Raw genomic sequence first — 17,061 nt, forward strand, 5'->3', positions numbered from 1 at the left:
ATTTTGCATCTCTTTATGGTAATATTTTGTCTCAGTTGGATTGTTTAACACCTCTTTGTGGTCATTTGGTCTCATTTTGGTCCATTTTCATGTGTTTGTATTGCATTCTGGGGGTTTTATTTCGTTATTGGTCTTTTTACATCTCATTTTAATCATTTGGCATTTCTTTGGTTGTTTTATAGGAGATTTTGGTCAATTTTCATGTCTTTATCGTCATTGTGTGCCTGATTTTGGTCTTTTTGAGCATCATTTTGGTAATCTGGTGTGTTTTGTGGTTATTTTGTAACATATTTCAGTCACTTCAGGTCCCATTTTATTCACTTTTCATATCCTTATAATCATTGTGTGCCTGATTTTGGTCATTTTGTGTCTTATTCTGACAGTTTTGTGCATATTTCTGGTTGTTAAGTGTCCCATTTTGTGTCCTTGGTCATTGTGTGCCTCATTTAGCTTGTTTTGACATTTTGGTCATTTGGCATCTCTTTGTGTCATATTTTAATAGTTTTGTTCTTGTTTTTGGTTTTACTGTGTCATTTTAATTGTTTTTTATGTTTTTATTGTCATTTTGAGTCTTATTTTGGCAGTTTAGTTTGACATTTTGATCACTATGTGTCTCACTTCAGTTGTTTTGTATTTCCCTTTGGTCATTTTGTGCCTCATTTTCGAAATTTAGTGTGTCTTTGTGGTCATTTTGGTCACTACATTTGTGTTTCATGCCTTTATAGTCCTTTGTGCCTCATGTAGATTGTGTGGTATTATTTTATGTCTCTTTATGGTAATTTTAGGTCTCAGTTGGGTTATTGTACATCTCTTTGTGGTCAATTTGTCTCATTTTGGCCCATTTTCATGTGTTTGTGTTGCATTTTGGGGGTTTTATGTCTCATTTTGGTTGCTCTACATCTAATTATGGTCATTTTACATCTGCTTTTGGTCTTTTTCTGCTTCATTTTGGTAATTTGTTGTGTCTTTGTGGTCGTTTTACAACATATTTTGGTCACATCATGTCCCATTTTGTTCACTTTCTACATCTTTATAGTGTTTTGTGCCTCATTTGGTTCAGTAGTTTGAATCACAGGATCGCTGTGATGAACATGCACGTGGACACACACTCATAAAAATGCGCCGACGCAAATAAAAGCTGCAAATCAAACCTGTTTTCCTGCCGGTGTCGGCGTGGTGCTGGTTTCTGTGGGTAAACACTCTGATCTCCATGGAGACGGCTGGCACGGCGGCAGCGTTTCCTCTTCCACGCTGCCAGGAAGAAGCAGAAACATTTGATTTTTGAGGGGTTTTCTCTTTCACACACTCTGCGCTGGAATTTCACCTGGATGGAAGAATGTGGACGGAACAAAGACAGCAGAGAGGGAGGTGGAGGACGATTAGTCTGCAGCCACATTAGAGTCTGTAGAGTTATTATCATCCAGACTTAATGAGGAAATGGTTCATATGAGGGATTAGCATCACATTAAAGCATCATTTTCCAACTTTCAGGGCATCAGTCAACCTATAAAAACCCATGAATGTCACAAATAGAAGCTTTTAATGGAACTAATAGAAGCTAAATGTCACATTTTTATCGTGTCTCATTTTGGTTGTTTTCATGGTCATTTTGTGTGTCATTTTAGTAGTTTTGTGCATCATTTTGGTTAATTTATGTTTCATGTTGCTTGTTTTACATCTCTTTATGGTTACTTTGTATCTAATTTTGGTAGTTTTTATGTCGTTTTGGTCATTTTGTGTGTCTTCTTAGTCGCTCTGTATGTAATTTTGGTTAATTTATGTGTGATTTTGCTGGTTTTACATCTCTTTATCATCTCTTTGTGTGTCATTTTCTTATTTTAATGCCTAATTTCTGTGGGTTTACGTCTCTTCATGGTCATTCTTCGTATCCTTTTGATAATTTATTGTGTCTTTATGATTGTTTTGTCTTTTATTTTGGCTGTTAAATGTCCCATTTTGGTTGATCTGTGTCATTTTGTGTATCATTTTGGTTAATTTATGTGTCATTTTGCTTGTTTTCCAACTCTTCATGGTCATTTCGTGTCTTCTTGATAATTTATTGTCTCTTAATTGTAGTTTTGTGTCTCATTTGGTCATTTTTATGCTGTTATGGTCATTTTGTGTGCATTTTTAGTAGTTTTATGTATCATTTTGGTAATTTTATGTATGATTTTGCTCGTTTCACCTCTCTTTATCATTGTTTTATGGCAGTTTTGTGTGTCATTTTCTTATTTTAGTGCCTAATTTCTGTGGTTTTATATCTCTTCATGGTCATTTTGTGTCTTTTTGATAATTTAATGTCTCTCTATGGTTGTTTTGTGCTAATTTGGGTTGTTAAATGTGTTATTTTGGTTGTTGCGTGTGTCATTTCAGCTGTTTTTTTCTCTCTTTGTGGTCATTTTAACTCTCATATGGATAATTTAACATCTATTTCTGGTTATTTTGTGCTAATTTTGGTTGTTAAATGTCCCATTTTGGTTGATTTGTGTCATTTTGCATATAAGCAACACACACATTCACACATCTTTTTGAAATTAGTTCAGTTTAAGTTGAGTGTAAAATTATATTAAATTGAAAATACCATCAGACAGGAAACTACAGCAGGTCGGGCGGCCATTTTGTGCCTTATTTAGGTGGTTTTATGTCTAATTTTAGTAGTTTTGTGTATCATTTTGTTGACTTGATGCATGATTTTGCTTGTTTTATATCACTTTATCATCGCTTTGCATTTTGCATGTCTCTATGCTAGTTTTGCATCTCATTGTTATTTTTATGCCTAACTTCTGTTGTTTTACATCTATTTATTGTCATTTTGTGCTAATTTTGGTTGTTAAATGTCTTATTTTGGTTGTTGTGTGTGTCATTTTAGTAATTTACCTCTCTTCATGGTCATTTTGTGTCTCCTTTTGATAATTTATTGTGTCTTTATGATTGTTTTGACTCTGATTTTGGTTGTTAAATGTCTCATTTTGGTTGATCTGTGTCATTTTTATGTCGTTTTGGTCATTTTGTGCATCTTTTTTGTAGTTTTGTGTATCATTTTAGTTAATTTATGTGTCATGTTGCTTGTTTTACATCTCTATATGGCAATTTTGTGTCATTTTCTTATTTTAATGCCTAATTTCTGTTGTTTTACATCTCTTTGCGGTCATTTCGTGTCTCTTTTTAATAATTTATTGTCTCTTTGTGGTCATTTTGTGTTAATTTTGGTTGTTAAATGTCTCATTTTGGGTGTTGCATGTGTCATTTTAGTCATTTCCATCTTGCTTTGTCTCAGTTTGCATGTCTCTGTGGCAGTTTTGCATCTCATTTTGTTACTTTTACGCCTAATTTATGCTGTTTTACATCAATTTATGATCTTTTTGTACTAACTTTGGCTATTTCATGTCTCATTTTAGTCATTTACATCATCTTTGAATCTCATTTAGATCATTTATTGTCATTTTATGGTCGTTTTGTCTCCAGTTTTGGTTGATTTGTGTAATTTGGTTGTTTTGCATCTATTTAGAGTCAGAAATATATCTTTCTGAAACTAGTTCAGTTTGAGGTGAGTGTAAAAATCACAGAAAACTACAGCAGCACTCCTTCCTTTGACCTCCTTAATGATCCGCTGCAGTGTGTGTGTGTGTGTGTGTGTGTGTGTGTGTGTGTGCGTGTGCGTGTGTGTGCGTGTGCTGACCTTTCCCCAGTGTTAGCCAGTCTGAGCCATCACAGGAGGTATTAATGGACTAATCACATTAAACAGAGCATCATTAATCATCTCCCCTCAGCGCTGTCACTGCCACGCAACGCCTAATCAACTCTATTGTTTACACACACACACACACACACACACACACACACACACAGTGACGCAGTGTGTGCAACTGTGCATACAGAACATGCAACAAAAACGCACAAAGAGCCAAAGCAACGGGGAGTTTTACACCAAAAACACATGAGAACGTCTGAAAACGACCAAACTATTCTTCATTTCCTCCGTCTTCTTTAACTCCACGTCTTCCTGATCTCCTGTCTGTCCTCTCTCCTCCATCTTTCATCCTCCTCTCTTTCTATCACTGTTTTGCTGATTCAGCAGAGGCGTCATTAAGATGCCGGAGTAAAAAGCAAAGACACATACTTTGCATCTTTAATAATCCCTCACAGCTGAAAGTGGCACGAAGCTGAACGAAGCCAAACGCCTAAAAGTTCATCTTCATCCTGCCTCATCAATGTGCTCCTGATCTCTGGGAACACTTTACCAGATGTGTTTTAAGAAAACACCAACGAGCTTCAACCTGCTGCTTTTATTTATGCAGAATAAATCCACATTTCTGGATGTCAGGTTTCCTCACTGACTGCAAATCTACAGTAAATGTACTTAATGAAGCAAAGTTTTACCTTCAAATAACAAAAACAAAACACAAAAAAATCACAGAAATGAGCAACAAAATGACAAAAACAAGACACAAAATCACAAAAATGAGTAATGAAATGACAAAAACAAGGCATAAAATGTCAAAAACAAGTCACTAAATGATAAAAACGAGTCACTGATAAAAACGAGTCACTAAATGATAAAAACGAGACAAATTGGCAAAAACAAGTCACAAAATGGACAACAATCAATAAACTAATGAAAAACTACCTCTAAACACCAACAGAAGCATGAAAATCCTGAATTTCTGCATCATAATCAGGGTGGTTTAACCGTTTTAGCATCAAATAGAACACGTTACACTCGACTTTATCAACACAACCTACAGTAAACCTCCAACTTCACCATGATGCTCTGATCATCATCAGATTGTGGAACCTGAAGGACACCTGAAATCCAGCTGACAGCAGCACCTCCTGCTGAGGCTGAACAGCGCCCCCATCTGACCTGCAGCGCCTCTACCTGGAATCAACATAAAACCCACGACCGATTATTGATTTACTGGCTCTAGAAGGCGTCAGACGGCGGCTTTAAAACACGAGTTCAGGCTGGGAGGACGATTTAAAGCGGATGACGATGAAAACATCAGCATCATCAGCAGCAGCAGCAGCAGCTCAGTCTGGTAGTGAACATCTAATGTTCAGGATGAGGGAGACGGAGAGCTAACCGAGTGGAAAACACGTCTAAAAAACTGATTAAACTGGTCCGCTGTAATAATGAGATCTGCTTCAATCCTCTTAACGTCACGCTTCACACACATACTGGATTCCAGGACTTCCTCTGTTTCTAGCCACATGAATTTAAGGTCAGACGTGTAATTTGTGTGTTTTAATCACTTTATGGGCTTTTTAGGAGACAGAAATATGTTTAGTCACTCTGATGACATAAATCACTCAGTTTAAGGAGAGAAATATCACCAGAATATAAACGACTCAAAGTTCCATCATCTTACACTAATTTTACTGTTTTTAGGTTAAAGTACAACATATTTAATCTTCTCTATAGTTAAAAATAAACATCGTATTTATATTAAACACCAGCTGCAGTATTTCTCTTGCAGTCAGTCACATTATTCACCACATAAATCACTTCCTTCATTACACACCTGATCCAGTTCATAACTGTTTGCTTTTCTAATCTGCATGTGAGATGCACAATTAAACTTCCATACTGTGGTCCTTTAATCTGCAGTTAATACTTTGTTTTCTTCTCCTCCAGTTCCTCTGGCAGAAGGTCTGATATCTGGACAGAACGTGGGTTAGAAAGGGCGGAAGGATAACGCTGGAAATCCCTCGTAACGAATAAGACTCATTGTTGACTAAAGTTCCTTTACAGCGCAAAAAAAACTGTTTTAAACTTGACCACCATTTCCTTTAAAGTAGTTTCCTTGTGCTGCAATCCTCTGCTCACAGTGCTCCTGCAACGCTCTCTGAAAGTCTCGTTCTGTGAACATGTCGAGCACCACCAGACTCCAGAACTGCTCAAAAACAGCAGCACTTCAACCCGGAATTTAGTTTTGAAGAAGCAGCCGTTCAGCCAACAAGCTACCCTGCATTAGAGGATTTATCTTTTCCTCTCCAATCGAAAGCATTTTTATTCAAATGTCTGAAATTGTCCTGACGTGTTCTCCAGCCAAATTCATTTAATTACTACAACTTGAATTTAGTTTTAAATCAACTTTCGGAGTCATTCTGGGCAGGTTTTCTGACATTTTGGACAAAATTCCGACATGCTTCTTGTCATTTTGAATAATTTTTAAGTTGTAGTTAAAAATGTTTTCTCTTTTGGATTATCTTTGAGTCATTGCGGGCTTGTTTTTTGTCATTTTGGATGATTCTACCAATGATGTCTGGGCTCAAGGCAAAAATGAACCCAACAATTTGCACCAATCTTTTTGAGTTCAGACGATGAAATTATGTTCAACTAACAAACTCAATGTAGCGCTACTAGAATTAGATTTTCCTCTACAGCTTAACGTTTTTAACTATCAGAAGAGGAAGAAGAAGTCACAGGGAGTTAATCTGGAGAGCAGAGCACCAACATCACCCCACAGCTCACCAAACACTTACATCATCACAAACACAGCATCATGGTGGTGGCAGAGTCATGCTGCTACCACCATGCTTCACATCATGATGCTGATGTCAGTGGTTGTGTCTGCCATAAATAGTATGTGTTCAGGGTTAAGGTTGGACATAAAGCTCCATCCTGGTCTCCTCAGACCAAAGAACCTTCTTCCAGGTGTCTTCAGAGTCTCCACGTCTTCTGGTGAACTCTAGTCCAGATTTAATTGGAGATTTTTCCACCAGAGTCTTTCTCTTTGTCTCCATAAAGCTTTGACTGGTGAAGAACAGACAACAGCTGTAAACAGATATTCAGTGGAAATGTTCTTGTATCATCCCCTGACTTCTGCTTTTCAATAACCTTTTTCACAGAGTTTCTTGGAGTGTTCTTTAGTCTTCATGGTGTAGTTAAACCAAAGTGTTCTGATTCACCAGAGACTGGAGCTTCCAGGTACAGGACTCTTTAAACTACACTTCACTGCTCTCAGATGATCTTTATTTCACTAACTGTGGGGCTTCTAGCACCAACCGGCTGCATTAAATTACGTCACTTTAAAGGACTATTTTACTGATTGTACATTTTATATTTTTAATTTATCAACATTACTTTGCATAAATCTGCTTTTAATCCCTCAAGAAAGAATGTTTTTTTGTAAATTCTTGAGAAAAAAGCAAAATTAAATTGACTATGATTCAGTGTTAGGAAGCAAAAAGACGGTAAATTTTTCATCGGAGGCCAGTTTATCTGTATTCGTCCTGGTAACGGTGAGAATAGCTCCCACAAATCTGAAGTTATGTTCACCTGTTTTCAGTGACTTTGTCCCAAAATTTGTTCTTGAAAAAAGCCGAAAGAAGCAGGAAAAGAGGAAGGAAGGAGGTGAAAAGAAAACGAAAAGAGCGAGCACAAAGGCCTCACACACACACACCCACAAAGTGTCTTTTATCTGCAGCAACAGGCGGCGTTAGGAAATGAGACGAGTGGTTTTTGTCTGAGAGGGCAAAGCAGAAAAAGGGATTTGTCTCCAAATGCAGCTGCAGCAACAGGCTGAGAGGGAGAGGCTAAACGAGTTATTGAAACAGAGACATCCTTGCGTCTGTTCTCCAATGATGAAAGCTGAAAATAGGATTTGTGTTTGAAACAGAGGAGGACGGCCGTAAGCCAGTTAAGACGACTGGAGAGCCCATTTCACACTGAGGAAATGGGAGTCAGTGTGAAGCGTTGGTTGAAGGGTTTCGCTTTGACAACAGCAGAGATTAAAAGGCAGAGATCTCTAAAAACGTTCTGTAAAAACCTGCAGAGTGGATTTAATGCAAAAACATTTGTTTCTGTGTTGCGTTGAGAGCAGGGGAATAGAAGTTTTTGATTGTTAAACCTTCAAAGATGGAGCTGCTTTCTGTGTCGGTGAGGCTGATAAAATACTGGCAGCGACACCAGATCGGCTGCTCTCCATCCAACTGGCCTAGTTTCCCCTAAACTGGGTGGGCAGAAATGATTTGGGCCATGGTTTCCACCTGCCCTAAAGCAGCAACCGCCGAATCGCCAAAAAATCTGAGCACACAGATCTGACACACATATTTAGATCGAGAGTGAAGAGGATGTAATTATCTCTAGTGTCTGTAGCAGATAAACACCCATTAACCCCATTAGAAAACCAGTAAATGTGCAGAATCTGCCTCAGAATCACATTTTCAAAGTGACTGATTAATAAATGGAAAACAGGACCACTAAACACAAGATGAAGCTGAAAAACTGAAGCTTTAAGGGTCTAATATGAAACATTACCCATTCCTAATAACAACCAGACCAATGGTAGATATTTTCTGTGCTTGGTTACTGAACTGTTTCCCAACAGTCGACAGAATTATCAATTAATAATCAATTAATCATCACAACAAAGTAGGTCAAGTGAACATTATTTAATACGCAGATTGAACTATTAGTACTAACACATGACATTTGTAGCTAAAGCTTCTCTCGCTACCCTTATGGCTATAAAATGCTGTTGGCTGTCTCATTTACATTAGCGTTGGCCAGGAGTCATTAACCATCAAAGAGGTCTTTGTCATGAAAAATGAGGCGCCAAACAACCAAAATAAGACCCAAAATTGCTAAAATGGTGCACACAACAACCAAAAAGAGACATAAAACAACTGTAAAGACACAAAATGTGATAAATAACTACAAAAAGATGTAAAACCTTAAGAATGACGCACAAAACTACAAAAACTAAATACAAAACGACCTTAAACAGATGCAAAACAGCAATAAAAGATCTAAAGCACCAAAAAGAGGCAGAAATAATGGCAAAAAGAGCTGCAGGATTAAACAGGAAGAGGCTCCACCTGGTGGAACAACCAGGAACTACAGATGATTTACATTTACTGACATGCATGTCTTTGCTTTTTTTTATATATTCCTTAAATTATGAGGAGCAATTAATCAACTAATCTCACATTATCTGAAATGTTGAAACCCAGATAAATCTGTATTTTATTGTCTGTAATGGTGCCATTAGCTACAGTAGCTGTTTGGGTAGTCGACTCATTTAATGCTAATTTAGCAGTTAGCATTATGTTAGCTAACATTAGATGTGGCTTTTTAATTAAAATTAAATGCCATAATGTCAAGTCGTAAGTTAGCAGTTAACATTGCATTTGCTAACTTTTATTGTGGCTATTTGATCAGGACATTATGACATAATTTTAATATAGATAAATTAGCAGTTAACATTATGCTAGCTAGCATTATTTGTGGCTGATCCATGAGAAGAAAATGACAAAGTGTAATGAAGTTGGCAGTTAGCATTAGGTTGGCTAATGTTGCTTGTGGCAATTTCATCAGGGTAAAATGACGTGTCATTAATATACATAGTTAGCAGTTAACACTGCATTAGCTAACTTTAATTGTGGCTATTTGATCAGGACATTATGACAGAATTTGAATATACATAAGTTAGCAGTTAACATTATGCTAGCTAGCGCTATGTGCAGCTATTAAATTAGAATAAAATAACAATGTGAAATACCTAAATTGGTGGTTAGCATTAGGTTGGGTAACGTTACTTGTGGCGTTTTCATCAGGGTGAATGATGTGGCACAAATTTACATAAGTTAGCAGTTAACACCATGCTGGCTAATGTTACTTGCAGTTAATCCATTAGAAGAAAATCGCAACATGAAATACCTAAGTTGGCAGTTAGCATTATGTGTCGGCTAATGTTACTTGTGACTATTTCATTAGGGTAAATTGACATGGCATGGATATGCATAAGTTAGCAGTTAACATTGCATTAGCTAACTGTAATTGTGGCTATTTGATCAGGTCATATTGAAATAACATGAACATACATAAGTTGGCAGTGAACATTAAAGCTAGCTAATGTTATCTGCGGCTAATCCATTATAAGAAAATGACAACGTGAAATACCTATGTTGGTTGTTAGCATTATGTCAGCTAATGTTACTTGTGGCTGTTTCATCAGGGTAAAATCACATGGCACGTATATACATAAGTTAGCAGTAAACACTATGCTAGCTAACATTACTTGCAACTGATTCATTACAAAGAATTGATATTATATAAATATATGTGAATAACTGTGACATTAAAAAAATTAAACATGATTCCTGCTGGAGTCAGAAAGATTTCCAGCTACATTAGTGGTGAAGACAACAACTCCCATGATCCTCTGCTGCTTCACAACATTCTCAAACTACGTCTTTTGTCATTGTTTTGATGAAATTACAGTTTGCTTAAAGAAGATTTTGACCCTGGAAAGATTTGACAAACAAATTACCAAATAATCTCTACGTCAAATAAATCTGTGAACTTCCAGAGAGAGATGGAACCCTGGCGTGGATTTCAGCCCTCTATCAGCTGGACAGGAATCATTTAGAGGCGCAGTAGAAAGGACAGAAAATGACATTAACTGAAGAGGTTGAATCTTTTCTTTTCATTCTGAGGGCAGAAAACAGGATTTTCCTTTGACACGGCGGAGAGCAGCTATAAGCCAGTTAGGAGTTTGGAGCGTCCTATTTCACACCCAGAAAATAGAGCCGCATTCATGATAAAAAAAAAATCCCTAATTACAGCGGCAGAACATGTGATTTAATTCACTCTGAGATTATTCCCTTTCTCTGCCTCTGGAAGCTGACAGGAGGAGGCTAATCTGTGGACGAGGAATAAGCCCGTTAGAGGAATCCTACAGGACGATTTCACAGCCAGGAAATGGGAATTCTTCCACACATTTAAAGAACAAAGTCAGATTTCACACAAACTGCTGTAAAGTGTTCCCTCACTTGTTGGTTGAAATGTGTGTTTCCATCAAGATCCAGGATTTTAAGACACTCGGAGCGAATTATCACTGCTGTGGCATCTTTTAGTAGTTTGTGTTTTGTTTTTGTTATTTTGTGTCTCATTTTTGTCGTATTGTTTTTGTCATTTATTTTTGTGATTTTGCTCAGTCTCATTTGAGAGGCTTCGGAATCAGAATGATCCTTTAAGTCCTCTAACAGTTATCACTCGAAAGAGTGTTTCCTTCTCCTGATCACTCCCCGCATCATGATGTGAAGCATGATGGTGGCAGCATCATGATGTGAAGCATGGTGGCGGCGGCATCGTGATGTGAAGCACGGTGGCGGCGGCATCGTGATGTGAAGCACGGTGGCGGCGGCATCGTGATGTGAAGCACGGTGGCGGCGGCATCGTGATGTGAAGCACGGTGGCGGCGGCATCGTGATGTGAAGCACGGTGGCGGCGGCATCGTGATGTGAAGCACGGTGGCGGCGGCATCGTGATGTGAAGCACGGTGGCGGCGGCATCGTGATGTGAAGCACGGTGGCGGCGGCATCGTGATGTGAAGCACGGTGGCGGCGGCATCGTGATGTGAAGCACGGTGGCGGCGGCATCGTGATGTGAAGCACGGTGGCGGCGGCATCGTGATGTGAAGCACGGTGGCGGCGGCATCGTGATGTGAAGCACGGTGGCGGCGGCATCGTGATGTGAAGCACGGTGGCGGCGGCATCGTGATGTGAAGCACGGTGGCGGCGGCATCGTGATGTGAAGCACGGTGGCGGCGGCATCGTGATGTGAAGCACGGTGGCGGCGGCATCGTGATGTGAAGCACGGTGGCGGCGGCATCGTGATGTGAAGCACGGTGGCGGCGGCATCGTGATGTGAAGCACGGTGGCGGCGGCATCGTGATGTGAAGCACGGTGGCGGCGGCATCGTGATGTGAAGCACAATGGCGGTGGCATCGTGATGTGAAGCACGGTGGCGGCGGCATCGTGATGTGAAGCACAATGGCAGCGGCATCATGATGTGAAGCACGGTGGCGGCGGCATCATGATGTGAAGCACAATGGCGGCGGCATCATGATGTGAAGCACGGTGGCGGCGGCATCATGATGTGAAGCACGGTGGTGGCGGCATCATGATGTGAAGCACAATGCTGGCGGCATCATGATGTGAAGCACAATGGTGGCGGCATCATGATGTGAAGCACGGTGGCGGCGGAATCATGATGTGAAGCACAATGCTGGCGGCATCATGATGTGAAGCACAATGCTGGTGGCATCATGATGTGAAGCACAATGCTGGTGGCATCATGATGTGAAGCACAATGGTGGCGGCATCATGATGTGAAGCACGGTGGCGGCGGAATCATGATGTGAAGCACAATGCTGGCGGCATCATGATGTGAAGCACAATGGTGGCGGCATCATGATGTGAAGCACAATGCTGGTGGCATCATGATGTGAAGCACAATGCTGGCGGCATCATGATGTGAAGCACAATGGTGGCGGCATCATGATGTGAAGCATGGTGGCGGCATCATGATGTGAAGCACGGTGGCGGCGGCATCATGATGTGAAGCACAATGGTGGCGGCATCATGATGTGAAGCACAATGCTGGTGGCATCATGATGTGAAGCACAATGCTGGTGGCATCATGATGTGAAGCACAATGGTGGCGGCATCATGATGTGAAGCATGGTGGCGGCATCATGATGTGAAGCACGGTGGCGGCGGCATCATGATGTGAAGCACAATGCTGGTGGCATCATGATGTGAAGCACGGTGGCGGCGGCATCATGATGTGAAGCACGGTGGTGGCAGCATCATGATGTGCAGCTTTAGTAAAGCTATACTATGAAATATTCTTGCATTAAAGCGTCTAAACACTAACAGACTGATGTGTATTTTCTGTGTGTTCTCAGTAGCAGATACAGGTTTGGGTTAGTGTGTTTTATGTTATTAGACTCACCTGATCAGGACCCGTGTTAACCTCAGTCTCATCTGTAAACCTCCACACTGGTCTGAGGAGGAATCTGTCCTGAAGCCACGCAGATGTTGGACTGAGACTTTCCTACACATCTGGATCTGAAAGGACAAAATAAATCAGCCTGATGACACAAAGAAAAAACTAAAATGACATTCAAACTGGATGTGAGACTGTGTTTTATATACTGTTAATATCAGTGTGTATACATGCATATATATGTGTGTTTGTGTCTGTGTATATGTACCAGTATGTGTGTGTATTTCAGTGTTCAGTGTGTATACAGTGGATGTAAAAAGTCTACACACCCCTATTTAAATGCCAGGTTTTTGTGATGTAAAAAAATTACACCAAGATAAATAATTTCACAACTTTTTCCACCTTTAATGCGACCTATAACCTGGACAACGCAACTGAAAAACACACTGAAACCTCTAAAAGGGAAAAATAAAAAACTTAAAATAACCTGGTTGCATAAATATACACACCCTTAAACTAATAGTTTTGGCTTTTGTTAAAGCACTCAGTCATTCTGGGTAGGAATCCTTCAGCGTGGCACAGATCTTCTTAGCAAAACCGCTCCAAATCTGACAGATTGTGAGGGCATCGATTGGATTCAGGTCTGGACTCTGGATGGGCTGTTCCAAAACCTCAATCTTCTTCTGGTGAAGCCATTCTTTTGTTGACTTGGATGTGTGCTTTGGGTCGTTGTCGTGCTGAAAGATGAAGTTCCTCTTCATCCTCAGCTATCGAACAGAAGCCCAAAGGTTTTGTGCCAACACTGACTGGTATTTGGAACTGTTCATAATTCCCTCCATCCTGTCTAAGACCCCAGTCCCAGCTGAAGAAAAACAGCCCCAAAGCATGATACTGCCACCACCATGCTTCACTGTAGGTATGGTGTTCTTTGGGTGATGAGCAGTGTGTTTTTTGCCCCAAAAATACCTTCTGGAATTATGGCCAAACAGTTCAACCTTGGTTTTATCGGACCGTAACAAGCCGGGCTTGGATGTTTTTCTTGGTAAGATAAGGCTTCCGTTTTGCCACCCTACCTACTGACATATGAAGAAGACGGGAGGTTGTTGTCACATGTACCAGGACTAATTCCTGCAGCTCCTTTAACCCTCCTGCTGTCCTCATTTACGGGCACCAAAAATATTGTTTCCTTTTCTGGAAAAAAAAATAAAATTCTGCAAAAAAGTCCCCAATTTTCTGAAATTTGCAAAACCTTCAGGAAGAAAATTCCAATAATTCCTTAAAAGTTTCTCTTAAAAGTTTTTTTTTTTTAAATTCCCCAAATTTGGCAAGAAAATTCTTGTAAATATTTTTTTAAAAATGAGTAAAAATCTTCAAAAAAAATCCTAAAAATATCTAGTGATTCCATATATATCAGTAAAACTTCTAATATTTTCTTTAAGAATATTCACAAAGAAATCAACCAAAATCCAGTGAATTTCGCTGGATTTTGGTTGATTTTTATGTGAATGTTCTTAAACATTTTTAATGTTTTTTTTCCAACAAAAAATGTTCAAAAATTTCCCAAAAATGTTGAAAATATGGACATTAGAAGTTTCACTGTGAAAATATTTTTTTTACTCCACATTTTCAAACTTTAAAACGGGTCAATTTGACCCACTTGACGAGAAAGAAAGAAAGAAAGAAAGAAAACCAAAGACATAAAGAAAAACATTGAAAGGAAAAAGGAAAGAAGGAAGGACGACTCAATGAAGTAAAAATCCAGAAGAAAGAACAAATTCAGAAGTAGACGGTCCGTTTCTGCTGTTTCTGGTTTGTTGCGTTTGAGGTTTTTTTTTTCTGTTTTGTTGGGTTTGTCGTATTTGTTGTGTTTGTGTTTGTTGTGTGTTTTTCCAGCTGATAGAATCTTTGTGTCCGTTTTCCCACATCAGCTGTTCTTTCAATCAGGGCTCCATTATGTTCATTAGAGATGAGATCCATCCATCACTGATCCAATCACTGCAGCATGTTCAGGACTTTTCTCATTTTCACTTCCACTATGAAACAGTCCACAGTTTCCCACAGTCTGACCCTCACACTCATTAAGTCATCAGATCTGTAAAATCACGTCACTGCAACCATTCCTTCAACAAAAAGCTGATTTTTTTCCACCACTTTTTCCACTTTTGGATGAAAACCGACACATGAAGGCGTCGCTCACACCAGCGCGGACGTTATGAAATATTAAAACACTCCCGATGTGAGAAAAGCTCGCAGGAAAGTGAAGCATGTGTTTGATTTGAGCAGCAGGGCGGAGCAGGCGGGTGGAGTTTACTGGCTGGTTGGAGCACTGTTTGACTTTCCATGAGGCTGTAATCGCTTCCACCTGTTTCCAGCAGATCCTTCAACAGACTGTTCAGATCAGAGAAAGTGAGACCAGATCCTTGTTTTTCCACGTTCTGTCTCTATCGTCACACTGCATGTTGGATTTTCCTTCAGACGTCATCATCTGCGTTTGTTCTTCTTCTGACCTTTAAACCTCCACGTCATTAAACTTTCTCTGCTCTGCAGTAAAAGACACAAAATATTCAGGATGTCCTGATCATGGTTTATGTTCAACATCATGATGTGAAGTACGGTGGTGGCAGCATCATGATGGGAAGCATGGTGGTAGCAGCATCATGATGTGAAGTACGGTGGTGGCAGCATCATGATGTGAAGCACGGTGGTGGCAGCATCATAATGTGAAGCACGGTGGTGGCAGCATCAAGATGTGAAGCACGGTGGTGGCAGCATCATGATGTGAAGCACGGTGGTGGCAGCATCATGATGTGAAGCACGGTGGTGGCAGCATCATTTATTGTAGCTGGTAAATAATTAGCCGTTGCAGTAAAATGTGTTGGAACGTAGATCTTCTGTTGACCTAATTATTGTACTGGGGGGTGAAGATTCAATCTGGACTCATCATGAAGCTGATCTGGTTCTTATTTCCTTCCAGGTGTATTTAGATGTTTTAAATCCTGAGCTGCATGTTTCCCGGCACTGCTGCACGGCTGTCGTCAGACTGCAGGTAAAACTGCTGCTGCAGTGAAGTGTGTTCGGGTCTCAGGAGGGAAGCAGCAGCATAAAGATGCCAGATGCTCAAGTGTCAGACAGGTGAGGTGTGAGAGGGAAAGTGAGACAGGTAAGGTGTGAAAGGGAGAGTGAGACAGGTGAGGAACAATAGAAACATGAAGTGAGTGAGCAGATGGTGACTGGAGGTAGGAACAATAACTGCTCAGGTTTACTGGCAGTGTGTGAGCTCATTCTGTTCCTTTAAAACTGTCCTAGTGAGGACGTCTGGGTTCTTCACAGGGAAGATGGGGGTTCTGGTTCTGGTGATGGTTGAGGTTTAAAGGTTCCAGTCAAGAATCCACATCTACCACTGAACATAGAGCACGTAGGGCACACAATCTGTTCACTAAAGTACTAAAACACACTAAAAACTGTGAGGTAATAAAATATTTACAATATGTTGTGTAAAGAAATACACAGAATGAAAAAAGTGTTTTAGAAAATGTAATGTAAAAATATAAAATGTGAAAAGATATGCAATGAAAAAAACATACTATGCATTACAATGTACAAAATATACAGTGTGCACAAATGCAAAAATAAACAATAAAAATACATAAAACAAAAAATATAGTGTCCAAAAATATAAACTAAATAATTGTGGATAAAATACATGTAATGCAAAAATTTTAAAAAAGGAAAAAATATTTTTTGTTTGAAAATTTCAGCCTTTCTCACTACTTATGTACCCTGATCATTGGTCAATACCTCATGTAGCAAAATAGCATAATAGCTAACCAACAGTAAAATTTGCATAATGAGGCTAAGAGGCTAGCGTAGCCCACTCTATGCTAAGCTAATAACATCATATTAGTTTACTGCAGCATTAGCTAGCTAGCTGTCAATCTGTAGACTAAAGATACCTGCTGGTGATTTGTCATTATTTGTATGCCAGTAATTTAGACATCAGTGCTAATAAGCTAATAACTTTGGACCACATTAGCTTACGACAGCATGTAGCGGCCCCTTGGATTCCCAGTTTCAAACGGGTGTTGACTTATTCTCACTCTCGACCAGCACGTGTACCATAAGCACCATGAAAACTACAGAATTAAATAGAATGCAAAATGCCTCACTGTAGTATCACAAACAATTCACGTATAAATCATGTTTACATCCAATACAAATAAACGCAACTCATCTGATAATAATACATATCTAACATTTTCATACCTCATTCCGCCGTTCCAAGGGCGCTAATTTAAGTGTTAGCCATCAGCTAGCATGCTCTC

The sequence above is a fragment of the Amphiprion ocellaris genome, chromosome 23, assembly GCF_022539595.1.
Source record: "Amphiprion ocellaris isolate individual 3 ecotype Okinawa chromosome 23, ASM2253959v1, whole genome shotgun sequence".
Classification (NCBI taxonomy): Eukaryota; Metazoa; Chordata; class Actinopteri; family Pomacentridae; genus Amphiprion; species Amphiprion ocellaris.